Source organism: Canis aureus, chromosome 25 (genome assembly GCF_053574225.1).
Source record: "Canis aureus isolate CA01 chromosome 25, VMU_Caureus_v.1.0, whole genome shotgun sequence".
In the NCBI taxonomy this organism is placed as follows: Eukaryota; Metazoa; Chordata; class Mammalia; order Carnivora; family Canidae; genus Canis; species Canis aureus.
In genome coordinates this window covers 8,412,689-8,429,867 of record NC_135635.1, presented here as the reverse complement: position 1 = coordinate 8,429,867, position 17,179 = coordinate 8,412,689, and the positions used below count along the sequence as shown (strand labels likewise).

The 17,179-nt window shown below is 37.9% G+C and overlaps 1 pseudogene; it reads right to left on the bottom strand.

Moving 5' to 3' along the window:
- Nucleotides 1-6,855: 6,855 nt before the first annotated feature.
- LOC144297735 (large ribosomal subunit protein uL13 pseudogene) lies at nucleotides 6,856-7,531 on the bottom strand (annotated as a pseudogene).
- Nucleotides 7,532-17,179: the final 9,648 nt, after the last annotated feature.

Genomic DNA, 17,179 nt, shown 5'->3' with positions numbered 1-17,179 from the left:
TTTGTATTTTGGGGGTGAATACCCAATAGTGTGCTTACTGGATCATAGGGTGGTTCTATTTTCAGTTTTTGGAGGAACCTCCATACTGAAGAATATGAATTTTTAAATATTTTCTCTGGCGGATAATTAATTTTCCACCTTTTTTAGAGTTGGACTCCTAGGTATTATGTGAGAATGTTTTAAGCGAAAAAAAGGCTCTTAACGCTAATGTACTAGTGGTTTCTACTTTCATGTGCAAATAGAAAAGAGGGTGGTGATCTGTAATAGGTCATCTCTTGCCTCCCCGGGGAAAACACTGTATTTCTTTACTTGCAGCATCCTCCTAGTTATGTTTGCATGTGAGGATTTGTTACTCTCTCTGTGGTTTCAATATTTTTTATTTACAGGGTAATAAAGAGATACAGTTTTAAATAAGTGATGAACTATAAAATGCAGGAGTAAAGATTGATATATAGCAATCATCACTGTCAACATTTAGATTTGATTATAATCATAAATAACACAAATGTTACGCATCATAAAACAACCTTCAACTGAATGCCCAATTGGCTTATTGTACGTTACTAGGCACTTAAAATATCAAACATGTCACACAGCAGCAGAAACACATACTGGCATCTTTAAAAAAAAAAAAAAGGAAGGGTAATAGTCTATTGGTTTTAAGAGAGCTTTACCAAAAATAACTATTATTAATTTAACTGCTATAAGTTGAATACAAAATAAAATTGAAATTAAGAGGTGGAATCACCATGTAAAGACTCTGAATTAAGTTGGAAGCAATTCTCATATCGACTTGCACATGATACCCTTGCAGTTTTGAACAAATTGCCTAATTTTTCTGGTCCTCAGTTTTCATATCCATTATAGTGGAAAATTTTATTTTAATGATCTCTGTGGCATTTTTATAACAGGAGTGTATGAATTCCAAGGGTGTACAGTTTAAGACTCATAAGGAAAATATGACCAAATATATAGTGTCTTTTTAAGGAATGAAAAATACATACTATAGGGAAAAGTTAGTTTTGCAGAAATTAAAAAAAAAAGCCCATGATTTATCTCTATTTTCACAACTGTGAAGAATTTTAATCAAGGTGATACTGATTTTTACCCAATCATTTTCTGTGTGGAATTAAATTTACTACAGCACCAATCAGTTGGGTGTCTACTATCTGGGAGGTGGTGTCAGGTGGTTATAGATGAATGAACAGGGTCTCAGAGACAAGTTAGTAAGTACAGAGAAGTACAAAAACAATCTAAAGAAGAATGTGTCATCAAAGAAATAAAACCAAAACTGCTGGTTGGGAAAGAGGGTGTCAAATGAGGGAGAGAATACAAAAAGGACCAAGAGCAATTTCATAAAAGAGCAAATCTGAACAAAATATAGCCAGATATTATTATTCCATATAAAAACTCTACAAGTTTCTCTCAGGTTGGTCTCCCATCCCCCACAGCACCTCTTACCATTTTTTACCACTTCCCTCAAGTTTCAACCTCACAATCACTCCTGCAGAGCCATTCAACCCTGAACCCAGCAAAAGATCTCACCATAGTCTTTTATTTACCGTTTTTCCCCTATACCTGCCGAGTCTGTCTGTAACTGTCTGCCCACACTTGTTTTCCTTTACAACAGAGGAAGCCCTAGCTCTTCTCTTGCTTAATCCTTAGCTTTCTACTTGCTCTGTAGATCTGTTTTTTTACAGACTTTGGGATTTATAGACCATCAGCATTTCCAACACTTTAGGAACTGACATAGGGCTGCTAACTTTTTAATCTTGACAACAGTATATATATATTTTTAAAATCCTCCCATCTCCTATCACTCTGAATTCCTTTTTTAAAAATGCGCTTTCAACCCTAAAGTTTTATGAACTTTACTGTTCATTTGCATTTCCCTGTGGAACAGTGAAGCCATCCCAGGACTGGTACTTTGGGGACTGCTCTGAAATGAATCCTCTCCATCCCCTCAGGGCCCATGCTATGGATTATTCTATCTTCAATATTTTCAATCTCTGCTTTACTGAAGATTAATTTATCTTCTCTCCAAATCTAAAAATAGTTTATATCTAAAACTACTTCCTCATTTCACTTTCTACTCACTTGTTTAAAAGGCAGCAAACATTCATTTTAACAACTCAGACAACACGGAAGTATAACAAAGTATACTTCAGAAGCAAATAAAGAAAAAGATAGTTTTCCTTTCCCTATCTCAATCCTAGGTAAAATCAAGGTTAAAAGGTCAATGTCTCTCTCCATACTTTTTCCAATGGTAATAGAAACACAATAGAAATTTTGATTTTTGCAAATAATGAATTACATCGTATGTATTTTTCTGCAACTTTTTCTTCCTGAAGTTTATCATGGATACTCTTATCTAGCTCCTTCTTTTAACTAGCTGTACGATATACTATTAATGTGCCATAATTTTTAAGCCATTTCTTTATTAATAGATCATTTAGATTTGTCCAGATTTTGTGCCATTATAAACATTGCTAGAATGAGTATCCTTATACATGTAGCTTCTTTAAATTGTGTGTTTTTTTCTATAGACTCAAATCCTTAGAGTGAGATTGTTGAAGCAAAAGATATGTATACATTTTGAATAGATACTGCCTGTAGAAGATCTATATGGATTTTGTTTGTCTTGTTTGTTTTGACACCCAACATCCATCCCCTCTTCTTCTAGTGACAGCACCTCATTTTCTGTAGATGATTTAGTCCTCCTCTATTAATTACTCTGTGCAGTTACAATGGTATTGACTCCTCCTTTGGCTTCTACATTTGGTCAATAAGAGCATAATATCACATAGGTATAATATTCTGTAGTTCAGGGATGAGCACATGACTCAATTTCAGGACAATAAGAGATCAAGGACTTTTCTTCTTTGCTAGACTTGTTGCTGTAAGGATGTAAGCTCTCTTCATGAAGACAGACTGAAGAAGAAGATAGAACTAAGACTTGGAAAGAAATTAGATTCTAATAACATTTAAATAGATTCCATCTAGCTATGTCTAGATTTTCAGTTATGTGACTCTATAAGTAACTTTTGGCTCAGAGGGGTTGTAAATTGGATTTTCTTTTTTTTTTTTTTTTTAAGATTTATTTATTCAGAGAGACACAGAGAGAGAGAGACTGAGAGAGGCAGAGACACAGGCAGAGGGAGAAGCCGACTCCATGCAGGGAGCCCAACAAGACTCCATCCCGGGTCTCCAGGATCACACCCTGGACTGAAGGTGGCGCTAAACCTCTGAGCCCCCCACCCCCACCCCCCCACCCCCCCGGGCTGCCCTGTAAATTGGATTTTCTGTTACTTTTGACCGAAGATGTCTTGAGTGAGACACTGCCAGATTACCTGTAGAATTATTGCAGTTCACATTCCAGTCAAAAGGTAGAAGAATGTCTATTCTCTGACCAGGACTGAAGCACAAATCCTAACATTTTTGTTCATACAATGTGCATTAAATGATCTCTCACTATTATTTTAATTAGTGTTTCCCTGATGACTAATAGGGCTGAACTTGTTTTCATATATTTTTGGGCTGTACATGGTCTTTTTTATGTTTTTATATTAAGTTGTTTGTCTTCATATTTTTCTGATCTTTTTTATATTAGGCCTTATTAACTCCTGGTGTTCCATATATGTAGATACTATTTTTTTCATAATCCTCTTTTGACTTTCCTCATGATGCCTTTTGTCATAAGAAGGTTTTAATTTTTGTATCGTCGAACCTGTCCATTCACTCTTAAACCCACAACAATTAGGTTATTTGGTCACCATTCCATTGAAACTGCTCTAGGAAAAAATCACCAGTGACCTCATACTTACCAAGTATGACGAACTCTTTATAGTCCTTAGCAAGCAGTTGTGTCTTCTTTTGACTACCTACTGTGTACCAAACTCTGTGCTGGGCACTGGTGGTATAAATGAGATATTGTTCTTGCCCTTAAAGAGTTTACAGTTTATTGCAACGGTCAATCAAATGAACATATTTCAGTATGTAATTGATGATGTTGAGTTTGTGTTATGGGCTGAATCATGCCCCCCAAAAAAGTTCATGTGTTTAGTATACCTCAGGACGTAATGTATTTGAAGACAAGGTTTTTAAAGAGGTGATTAAGTTAAAATAAGTTCTTTAGGGTAGGCCTGCATCATTCAGCTACTGTATCAAACCCAATGTGACTGATATCCTTACAGCAAGAGGAGATTAGGACATAGACATGTGTGCACACAGAGGGGAAACCATGCAAAGGCGGGAGAAGATGGTCATCTACAAGCCAAGAAGAAAGGCCTCAGAAGAAACAACCCTACCAACCTCTTAATCTCAGACTGGTAGCCTCCAGAACTGTGAGAAAATATATTTCTCTTGTTTAAGCACCCAGTCTGTGGTACTTTGTTTTGGCAGCATTAGCAAATGAATATAGTTTGTCTCCACAACATATCTTTCATACCTCCCCCTTGTGTAGCATCCCTGTGATTTTGGAAGGCATAGATATAAACAAACCAACAATTCCAGCACTCAAGATAATCCCATACCTCTTGTCACAGTGAGTGGATTAGGAAACCCAGACTTTGACCAATTTGTCTGTGAACCTTGAATTGCTAGTGACTCTGAGAAAGATTTTTCCTTATTCTTTAAATAAAGCTGCTAAAAGCCTGCTCTCTTTCCATTTGGATGGTGAAGGTTGAGAATATAAACCCTGGAATTACTGCAGTTACTGTCATTGTGAACAAAGCTGGCTTTAGAATAATGCTGATTCTAAAGCAGAGCAGAGAAATGGAGCAAAACTGGGGCCTTGACATCATTCAGCTACTGAATCAAATCAATCCTGATACCTGCCCAGTTATGTGAGCCAATAAATCCCCTTTGTCATTTAAGCAACTTTTATTTTTTTAAAAAACTTACAATACAAAAGGTCTTAGTTATGAGGTACACAGGGAAGGGAATCCATCACAGATCGAGTTCCCCAGGAAATACTCTTTGACATGAAGATTCAGGTGCAGAAATTTCACTGGCCTTGCTCTTGGGATCCACCTCTGGAATGAGTGAAAGAAGTAAGATTGGACACAGGAAGAAGTCAAACTATGATGCAGTCCAGCAAAGGTGTCAGCCTTGTCTACAGACAGCTTTGAAGACTTTATGCTACCTCAGTGATCAATCATTTTGGCTGAACCCAGAGAAGTAAGGAGGTCCTCCTTGAGCCAAAGGTAAGTTCTAGAGTATGATCAGTTGAAAGCTATCAGCCTCCAGTAATTCTAGCAGCTGGTATAGAATGACCTTGGTCCTGGATGGGGTGATCTCTGCAGTACACCACAATATTTATGACCATCCACCCCTTTACATATAATAAGTTCTAGAAGCAGCTCTTCCGAAGTTCTGTTGGGTCCCTTTTCCTGGAAAAATTCACTAGAAAAGGGCTGGTGGGATTAACTACAGTCCTTGAAGCTGCTTTGGGGGCCCAAATTGAAGCTAGTATCTCCTTTCTCTGCCACCCATTCTAGATTCCCCTCGCCTGCTGTTTATTTAGTGCTTTTTTATTTATTTATTTTTAAACATTTTATTTATTTATTTATTCATGAGAGACACACAGAGAGAGGCAGAAACATAGGTAGAGGGATAAGCAGGCTCCATGCAGGGAGCCCGATGTGGGACTCGATCCCAGACCCTGGGATCACGTCCTGAGCCAAAGGCAGACGCTCAACAGCTGAGCCACCCAGATGTCCCTATTTAGTGCTTTTTTAGTGCAATGACCTAGACCATCTTCTCTGAAGTAACTTAGCCCTTCATCACCAGGTCCTTCTCAAGTTGTGGCTGTTGCACTTGCCCATGTACCATCTACATTGGTCAAGTGGAAACTAAGACACCCAAATGTATTACTTGATTATCAAACATACTCTTTCCTGTCTGCATTGTATAAGCTGTGAAGATCAGGGTCAATTATTCTTTCCTGCTGGTTTCTTGAAATGAAGATTCTAAAGTGACCTAGCAGTAGCTGGGGGTTTAACGGGACTCTTCCTGAAGCCAACATCCCTAACCTCTGGGAGAAAAAGGTTAAAAATTCCCCACGTGGATCAGTGATAACCAATGTAGAGAAATAATCCTACTTCCACCCTTCAGCTATTGGACCCCCATATATTCTCCCTATTGAGGAACCTGTACCATATAATGAATATCAATTTAGAGTTTACCTTGAGTCCTAGAGGATGATGTCCCTTCTCAGAAGGTATCCTTTGCAAGCTAGCACCTCAACTGAATCTTCAACAAGTAAGACTAATAGTTGGTCTAGGTGGCATAGTTTATGAAAAGATCAGTGGATCCTATGGTCATGTGTCCACTACTGTATTAACTCCCTGGTCATTGGACCAAACACTTTAAATCCTCAATGGTACTGGTTAAGACCATTCAGGCAAGAGGTCTAACTTGGAATATATTTTTTGTATTCCAGTCAAGATACGTACTACTTCCAGGATGGAATGAATCCAGGGTAGACAACTTGCCACCAAGTAGCTGGCAAAAGACTGGGTGATGTTATCTGGACAAGTTACTATTTCTTGTAGTTGTTTAGTGCTCTTCTGTGATGAAAGCTCTGTTGGGCTTTAATGTGTGAAGCAAAGATCTTCACATTTCATATCTACTTTTACAGATTGAACCACACGCCTTTTTCCCAGACCTCTTTATCTCCTTTCTCCCTCCAGACTCTGACCAAGCAGAGAAGCTTTATTGCCAATGCCCATAACTTTCCACTCAAACTACCCGATGCACAAGTCAAATCTCTACCCAGACGGAGATATTTCCCTCACTTTCAGGGCCACTCATAAGTGGCTGCCTATGGCACCTGGACATTGGGACTGTCACATCCTAGATACCAATGGAAGATGGAAAGGCCAAGCCAAGCATGAGAAATAGTCTTTTGGGGACCCAAACAAAGAGTCCATGGGTCTTGAAGACTTCTTTGTATTTGTTAAATGTCTGCTCCACATTCTTGGCCTGTTTCTGCTACCTCATGAGCTACTATTTCTTCCCATAATGGAACTTGACCTTCTTTCCCTTCTCCTCTAGCATAGCTATCATGGCCTATACCTCCAGGGAATCTTGCAAACCAGGTGCCCCAGGTATGCAAACTTCTGAGTAAGCTTCAGATATACAACCTTGAGGGCAATAAAAACCACCATCTGCTTTTTCTTCTTATGGGGAAGGGGTCACAGGAGCAGGAGTGGGATCCCATCAAATACCACGAGGCTGTCCAAGGTGGCTAGGCCTTACCTGGTCTTGATCAGCAAAATGCCTTGTACCATTCTACCAAAAGATATAGCCAGTGGCCCAGAAGTAACGGGGGACTGGAAGTGGTAGGGCTCACAGGATGAGTTGGTGTTCATGCATTTGTGGAAGAAGACCAGGTACCACAATTTGTTTCTGTAGAAATTGCCAGAAATGTGGATGCCCTCACAGTGCATGACTACCAACTTCCTGGTGGGCAGTACTACTTAGCCATGATGCTCACCTGACAACACCGAAGATGGCCATGGCTATCCATGTACTGTGACTAGCCCCAATACCGTCTTTGGCATCTGACTGGAAAAGGCCAGAAATTATTCAAAAGATATTTAAGACTCCATTGCAGATGATATGACCTCACTCCAGAACCCATGGGATCTGTGTTGTGATGGTCCCACTGGGACTTGCCATAAACTATTAAATTTATTTATAGACAAAGAAGTTTGAATATATATGGAGAAAGCAAAAATCTTTATGAATCTCATCATTAGAGACAATTCTTGTCATCAGCATCCTAGTAAGCATCTCTTTAGACCTTTTTCCGTATATTTACATAAACAAAACTATCAATGTGATTGCTGTTTTACAATCTGCTTTTTGATTCAATAATATGTCAGTGGATCTAGAAATACATCATTTCTTTGTTTGGATATATCATAAATTATCTAACCAGCTTGCTGTAGATAATGAGTTCTTACCTGGATGGTACTGCCCTCTAGAGTATGTTTTGTGTTTAGAGTATTTACATTTTTAAATACGAATTTTGTTACAAATTGCTTTCCTTTTATTTCTCTTTAATATTACAATTAGGTATATTTTGTTTTAGATATCTATGACTTCCATTTCAGGACTGTAAAGGAAGTCTTAACAAAATATTTATTATATAAAGGGGACTGAGTCAGCTAGGATGGATTGAGAAGCATTACTTATAGATGGACATAGAATACTTCCAATTTTCAATATTACAAAGCAGGCTCTAATGAATATATATATATGTATATATATATATATATACATATATATATATACACACACATTCATCCTTTGGAGTAGGTTTGCTACATTAAAGAGATTGCTCTTTCTACAAAAGCTAGATAAAACTTTCTCAAAACTCAGATTTTATGCTCTAGGATAAACCTAGAATCTTCCCCATGATTCTGAAAGTTGCAGTAATTTATTTTATTCCTAGTCACTTCTGATTTTAATTTCTGATTTACCTAATTTCTCTTTCTCTTCTGTGTTTTTGTTTGTTTTGTTTTTAGCAACAGCTATTTTGAGATATACTTTACACACCATACAATTCACCCATTTAATGTATACAGTGCAATGGTTTTTGATGTATTCAGAGTTGGGCAAGCATCCTTGCAATCAATGTTTGTTTCTTTTTTATTTTTAAATATTTTATTTATTTATTCATGAGACACACACACATACACAGAGAGAGAGAGAGAGAGAGGCAGAGACACAGGCAGAGGGATAAGCAGGCTCCCTGTGGGGAGCTCAATGTGGGACCCAGTCCACAGACCCCCGGAACACAACCTGAGCCAAAGGCAGTTGCTCAATCACTGAGCCACCCAGGTGCTACTCGATGTTTGTTTCTTTTAAAGATTTTATTTACTTTAGAAAGTGTGTCGGCGGGAGTGGGGCAGGAGGGGCAGAGGGAGAAGGTGAGGAAGACAGAATACCAAGCCAACTCTGCGCTGAGTACAGAGCCTGACATGGGGCTCAATCCCAGGACCCTAAGATCATGACCTGAGCTGAAATCAAGAGTTGAGGGCAGCCCCGGTAGCGCAGCGGTTTAGCGCCGCCTACAGCCCAGGGCGTGATCCTGGAGACCCTGGATCGAGTCCCACATTGGGCTCTCTGTATGATGCCTGCTTCTCCCTCTGCCTATGTCTCTGCCTCTTTCTCTCTCTCTGACTCTATGAATAAATAAATAAAATCTTTAAAAAAAAAAAAAAGAAATCAAGAGTTGGTCACTCAACCAATTGAGCTACCTAGATGCCCCTTTCAAAAGTCAATGTTTTAAGAGCATTGTTTTCATCACCCTCTTCCCCTAAATCCTATACCCACTAGAATTCACTCCTCATCTCCCTAGCTGCAACCCTTTGGCCCGAGGCAACCCCTAATCTACTTTATGTCTATGGACTTGCCTATTCTGGATAGTTTTTATAAATGGGATCATAAAAGATGTGGGCTTTTGTGACTGGCTTTCACTTAGCATAATGTTTTTCAAGGTTCATTCATGTTCTAGCATGTAACAGCATTTCTTTTTTTATTCTTGTTTAATTTATTTTGTTGAATAATATTCTGTCTTATGGATATACCACATTTTATTTATCTGTTCATCAGTTGATGGGCATTTCGGTTGTATCCACTTTTTGGCTTTTATGAATAATACTGTTATGAATATTCATGTACAAGTTTTTGTGTGAACATATGTTTTTATTTCTCTTGGGTGTATACTTATCAGTGGAATTGCTAGGTCCATATGGTAACTCTGTTTAACTATTTGAAGAACTGCCAAATTCTTTACCAAAGAAGCTGCACTATTTTATATTCCCATCAGTAATGTATGAGGATTCCAAATTCTCTACACACCCTACAACACTTGTAACTTTCTGTGTTTTTATTACAACCATTCTATTGAGTGTGAATTTGTATCTCATTGTGATTTTAATTTGCCTTTCCCTCATAGCTAATGATGCTGAACATCTTTTCATGTGTTAATTTGTCTGTATATCTTTGGAGAAATGGCCATTCAAATCATTTACCCATTTTTTTTTTTTTAAAGTAGGCCCCGCATCCAGTATGGAGTCCAAGAAGGGGCTTGGACTCACTACCCTGAGATCAAGACCTGAGCCAAGGTCAAGAGTTGGACACCTAACTGACTGAGCCACGCAGGTGCCCCTCATTTGCCCATTTTTATTTTTTTTTTTTTATTTTTTTAAAATTTTTATTTATTTATGATAGTCACACAGAGAGAGAGAGAGAGAGAGAGAGAGGCAGAGACACAGGCAGAGGGAGAAGCAGGCTCCATGCACCGGGAGCCCGACGTGGGACTCGATCCCGAGTCTCCAGGATCGCGCCCTGGGCCAAAGGCAGGCGCCAAACCGCTGCGCCACCCAGGGATCCCATCATTTGCCCATTTTTAATTGGACTATTTTTCTTATTATTGAGTTGTAAATTCTTTATATATTCTAGATAAAAACCTTTATCATATATTTGCTTTGTAAATATTTTTCCCACTCTATGAATTATCTTCACTTTCTTGATGGTGTTCTTTGAAGAACAAATTTTTAAATTTTGATAATGTCCAATTTATCTATCTTTTCTTTAGTTGCTTGTGATTTGGTGTCATATCTAATGAACTGTTGCCCATTCCAGCATCACGAAGATATATGCCTATCTTATCCTGTAAGATTTTAAGTTTTAACTCATACATTTAGGCCTTTGATCCATTAATTTTTGTATGTGTATATGCATAAATTTTGTGTATATGCAATTTCAGTCTTTTGCATGTGCATATCCAGTTGCAGTCCAGAAAGACTTCCTTTCTTTATTAAAATGTCATCACATTGTTGTTGAAAACCAATTGACCACAAATTTGAAGGTTTATTTCTGGACTCCTCAGTTCTATTCCATTGATCTTTTTTTTTTTTTAATTTTTTTTAATTATTTTTTTTCTTCATTTTATGATAGTCACACAGAGAGAGAGAAAGAGAGGCAGAGACACTGGCAGAGGGAGAAGCAGGCTCCATGCACCGGGAGCCCGATGTGGGATTCGATCCCGGGTCTCCAGGATCGCGCCCTGGGCCAAAGGCAGGCGCCAAACCACTGCGCCACCCAGGGATCCCTATTCCATTGATCTTTATGTCTGTCCTTGTGCCAGTTGATCTCTTGTCTTGATTACAAATAGCTTTGTAGTAAGTTTTGAAATTGGAAAATATGGGTCCTTCCACTTTGTTCTTTTTCCAAATTGTTTTGGTTATCCTGGATCCCTGAGTTTTCTTATGAATTTTAATATCAGCTTGTCAGTTTCTGAAAAAAAGATGCAGCTAGGATTTTGATAGTGATCAGATTGAATCTGTAGATCAGTTTGGGAATTATTGCCATCTTAACAGTATTAAGTTTTCCAGTATGGCACATGAAATGCCTTTCTATTTGTTTAGGTCTTCTTTAAATTTTTTTCAATGAAGTTTTTGTAGTTTCCAGAGCATAGGTTTTTCTTTCCTTTTCTTTTTTTTTTCTTTTGGTTGAGTTTATTCCTATTTTATTCTTTTTGATGCTATTGCAAATGGAATTTTCTTTTATTTTCAGTTTGTTCATTACAAGTACATAGACGTAAAATTTATTTTTGTGTATTGATCATGTATTCTAAATTTTGCAGAAAACATTTTAGTTCTAATAGTTTTTAGGTGGATTCCTTAGGATTTTTGGCATACAAGATCATGTCACATGTGAATAGAAATAGTTTTTCTTCTTCCCTTCCAATCTGATGCCTTGTATTTCCTTTTCTTGCCTAATTGCCCTTGCTAGAATTGCCAGGACAGTGTCGAATAAAAATGGTAAGAGCTGACATCCTCGTCTTATCCTTGATCTTAGGGGCGAAAGCATTCAGTCTTTCATCATTAAGTATGATGTTAACCACGGGTTTTCATAGAAGTCCTTTACATTGATGAAGTTCCTTTCTATTCTTAGTTTGTTGAATGTTTTTATCATGTGTTGAATTTTGTCAAATACTCTTTCTGTTGAGACAATCATGCTATTTTCCCCTTTATTCTAGTGATATCGTATATTATATGAATTGATTTTTTGGATATCAACCACCCTACATTTGTGGAATAAATTCCATGTGGTCGTGGTGTGCCATCCTTTTTATATGTTGCTGGACTCAGTTTACTAATTCATCTCTGTGTTTTGAAGTTTATTCTTTTTTTTTTTTTAAGATTTTAATTTATTTATTCATAGAGACACAGAGAGAGAGAGAGAGGCGCAGACACACACAGGCAGAGAGAGAAGCAGGCACCATGCAGAGAGCCTGACGTGGGACTTGATCCTGGGTCTCCAGGATCACGCCCTGGGCCGCAGGCAGCACTAAACCGCTGCACCACCTGGGCTGCCCAGCAGTTTATTCTTTTTTTTTTTTTTTTTTTTTTTGCAGTTTATTCTTTATCAATGTGCAGGCATTAGCCCAAATATGGGGCACAACTGCTTCTCCTTGATTTTTCTCCAAATATCACAGCAGTGACCATTTCTCATTATTCTGGTACCTAGAATCTGAACTCTCTGAGTTTTGGTAGGAGTCAAAGTCCATTCTCACCACAGGAATTACAACAGTTCACTTTTGTAACCTCCCTTGGTGCTACATCAGAGGAATATGACCAGCCAGAAACGCTTTAGTTTGTGTATAATTTGGGATCTAATGACACTGATAGTATGGTAAAATTCTCTCTTGCTCTCTCTCTTTCTCTGCAGACTGTTAAGTGTTTCCCTGCCAAAACCAGGTTTGGACATGATTTGGTTGTTTTAACCAGCTGCTTAGTCCCATGCCTAGTTCTCTAGCTCTCCTTCTCCTTGGGTAAGCTGCCCAATATCCTTCTGTTAAATCCCCTTATGATTAACTCAACCAGAGTCCACTTTTATAAACAGCAACTAGTAGCCTTGCCAGATATAGGCAAGGCGTTACTGTTATTTGTATTTCTGATTTAAGAGATTATGTTAGATAATGCTTCAAAGAAATAATTTAAATATTTAATATAGGAAATAATTTAAAATTAAATATTTGACTTCTCCTTTTTTTTTTTTTTAAGATCTTATTTACTTATTAATGAGAGATACAGAAAGAAAGGCAGAGACACAGGCAGAAGGAGAAGCAGGCTTCATGCAGGGAGCCCAATGCGGCACTCAATCCCGGGTCTCCAGGATCAGGCCCTGGGCTGAAGGCAGCACTAAACCCCTGAGCCACCTGGGCTGCCCTCCTTTTATATTTTTTAAAGATTTTATTTATTTATTCATGAGAGACACACACACAGAGGCAGAGACACAGGCAGAGGGAGAAGCAGACTCCATGCAGGGAGCCCAATGCAGGACTCAATCCCAGGACTCCAGGATCACACCCTGGACAGGCACTAAACCACTGAGCCACCCAGGGATCCTCTTGACTTCTCCTTTTATTTATTTTTTTTTTAAAGATTTTTTATTTATTTATGAGAATGCACAGAGAGGAGAGAGAGAGAGGCAGAGACGCAGGCAGAGGGAGAAGCAGGCTCCATGCACTGGGAGCCCGATGTGGGACTCGATCCCAGGTCTCCAGGATCACGCCCTGGGCCAAAGGCAGGCGCCAAACCGCTGCGCCACCCAGGGATCCCGACTTCTCCTTTTAAAAAAGAACTTTGGCTGGGGTGCCTGGGTGGCTTAGTTGATTAAGTGTTCCTCTTGATTTCAGCTCAGATCATGATCTCAGAGTCTTGAGATGGAGCCCAATGCTGGGCTCCATATTCAGCAGGGAGTCTACTTGAGATTCTCTTCCTTTCCCTCTGTCCCTACTGCTCATGGGCTCACTCTCTCTCTCTCTCTAAAATAACTAAATAAATCTTTTTTAAAAAATAATAAAAATAAATTTAAGAGAACCTTGGCCATTTCTCCTAAAATAAGCTCCAGCTTTCCACAGTAGCTTTATTCCAGTCTCTTTGTTTATTCCTCCCCCTACTCCATCCAAAATTCCTGTTCATTTTTTATCTAATTCTGTTTTTTCCTACCAATCCCAAATAAGTTATTAAGATCTTTTTGTAAGTAAAGATAACTCTTTTCCTAAAATAAACCAGTTACATAATTTTTTCATTCCCCCACATTGGATATTCCACATTGTTTAGTCATAACCAATCTGACAATTAACAAAGGATATCACCCTTGTAAACATTTGCATTCATCAGATTTTTTTTTAAATTTTTATTTATTTATGATAGTCACAGAGAGAGAGAGAGAGAGGCAGAGACACAGGCAGAGGGAGAAGCAGGCTCCATGCAGGGAGCCCGATGTGGGACTCGATTCCGGGTCTCCAGGATCACGCCCTGGACCAAAGGCAGGCGCCAAACCGCTGCGCCACCCAGGGATCCCTCATCAGATTTTTTTTAAGAGATAGTATGTGCAGGTGCACACCAGTGGTCCAGTGGTGGTGGAGGTGCAGGGGGAGAGGAAGAGAGAGAATCTTAAGCAAGCTTCATGCCCAGCGGGAAACCCAACCCAAGTAGGGGTCAATTTCACAATCTGAGATCTTGATCTAGGCCAAAATCAAGAGACCAAAGCTTAACCAGCTGTGTCATCCAAGTGCTCCTGGATTATTCCATTTTAAAAAAATAATTTGGAGTCTGAGTTCTTTTGGAAATTGCTTGTGATTTTACTCCTTTATTCTACTGGAATATTTGTCTTTTTCTTGTTGTTTTATAAATTCTTTGAAGCTCTTTATATACATGATCAAGTTTGTTTCAAACACTTTCCCTGTCATCATCATTGTTTATGATGAAGTTTTCTTTGTTTCACCTGGTGGAAATTTTGGGTTTATTTTTTATAAAATCAAACCTTTTAGGCTTTTCTTTTATGACTTCTATATTGTGGTATGCTTAGAAAAGCTTCTCCTACTCACTGCCTCTGGCCCTGAGATCATATAAATGTTTACCTGTCTTTTCTTCTCCACCCATAATTCATTAAAAATTAAGAAGCCAATGTCCATATTGATAAAATGACTTACCCATAGTCATACAGCTAATTAAAGTTAGGAATAGTCTACAGAAAAGATGGCAGTCCTTCTCAAAGCAGTTCTAAAGAGTGGTACTTTGTTTAATTTTTAAAAGTTTTTTTTATGTTAAATGAGATTTTCACCCTTTAAAAATTCTGGCAATTTTCCAGAAGCTCTTTTAGGAAATAAAAAGAAAATACTCTTTCAAACACTAATAATCCTAAAGACACAGTAGGATTTATTAAACAAATATATACTCACCCTTGAGAAATTCCTTTTTAAAACATATGGGGAAAAACATATAGGAAAATTTGCATCAGCCTAATAAAACAGCCACTCTCTTAAGTACCATTTCCCTAGAGCTTATTATTTTCAGTTGTTTATATTACACATACTTTACAAAGAATTTGAGGCTGTATAAAAGTAGAAAATAGATAATTGAGGTAGATATAAAGAATGCTTTGTAGGGACGCCTGGGTGATTCAGTTGGTTGAATGTCCAGCTCTTGATTTCTGCTCGGGTCTTGGTCTCAAGGTTGTAAGATCGAGCTCCACATCAGGAATCCCACTCAGTGTGGAATCTGCTTGAGATTCTCTTTCCTCTCCCTACCCCGACCCCCGCAACTTGCATGCTTTTTCTCTAGCTCTCTAAAATAAATAAATCTTAAAAAAAAGAGAAAGCTTTATAAAGCATTTAATAAATAAATATGTTAAAAATCTGTGTGATTTAATTAAACAGCTTTAAATTTCATTCCAGAGTACTTTCAAACAGCTGTATCTATAATAAGTCAACCTAGGTAGAAAAGTGTAAGCCTACAAACATTTGGAAGTAAATTTTTTTACAGAAATACTTACTTCCAGCTGCTTTAAAAAAATGAAGCTTCTTCATTTTGTTTAATACTATCTTGGCCAGACTTTTTATTTTGGTGATATTAGCCTCATGAAATGAGTTGAGAAAGTATTCCCTTATTCTCTAATTTTGGAAAGTTTTGTATACTATTAGTATTGTTTCCTCCTTAAATATTTCATAAAATTCACCAGTGAATCCATATAAGCTTGGCATTTTCTTTGAACAAATAGATAATAGATATTTCTTTTTGTTTTGAGTCAAATTTGGTAAGTAGGATTTCTTAAGGAATCTGTCCATTTTGGCTAAGTGGTTGAAATTGTTGGCAAAATGTTTTTTAAAAATTTTTATCTATTTATTCGAGAGGGGCGGGGGGAGAAGCAGGCCCCATGCAGGGAGCCAGACATGGGACTCCATCCCTGGTCTCCAGGACCACACCCTGGGCTGAAGGCGGCGCTAAACCACTAGCCACCCGGGATGCCCCTGTTGGCAAAATGTTTTTAAAAATATTCTCTTATTTTCCTTTTGATATCTGTGAAGTTTGTGGTGAGGATCCCTCTTTTATGTCTTATATTGGTAATTTGTGCTGTCTTTCTATCTTGATCAGGGTAAGTAGGACTTTAAGTGATTTAGTTGATCTTTTCAAAGAACCAGCATTTGCCTCTATGAATTTTGTCTATTTTCTATTTTACTGATTTCAGCTTATTTTTATTTCCTTCTTTAGGTTTCATTGGCTCTTAAAAAAAAAAAAACTTTTGAAGAGGGATCCTTAAGTCATTGATTTTAACTTCTGTATCTCTCTCTCTCTTTTAAATGATTTTATTTGCTTACTGAGAGAGAATGTGCATGAGCAGGGGAAGGGGCCAAGGAGAATCTCAAGCAGAATCCCCACTAAGAGTGGAGCCTGATGCAGGGCTCTATCTCATGACCCTGAGAACATGACCTGAGCTGAAATCAAGAGTTGGGTGCTTAATTGACTTAGCCACCCAGGGGCCCCTTAACTTCTCTTCTAATATAAACATTTTAAAGCTATAAACTTTACTCTGAGCATTGCTTTAGCTGCATCCCACAAATTTTGATATATTGTGCTTTAATTTTTACTCAGTTCTAAATGTTTTCTGATTTCCTTTGTCATTTCGCTTTGACCCATGTATTTATAAAGGTGTTATTTAATTTCCAAATATTTGGAAGTTTCTTCAATAATATACGTATCTTACTGCTATTTATTCCCAATTTAATTTCACTGTTTTCCAAGAGCATAATTTGTGTGATGTCAATCATACAGCATTTGAGACATTTTTTATAGCCAAGTATACTTGTCTG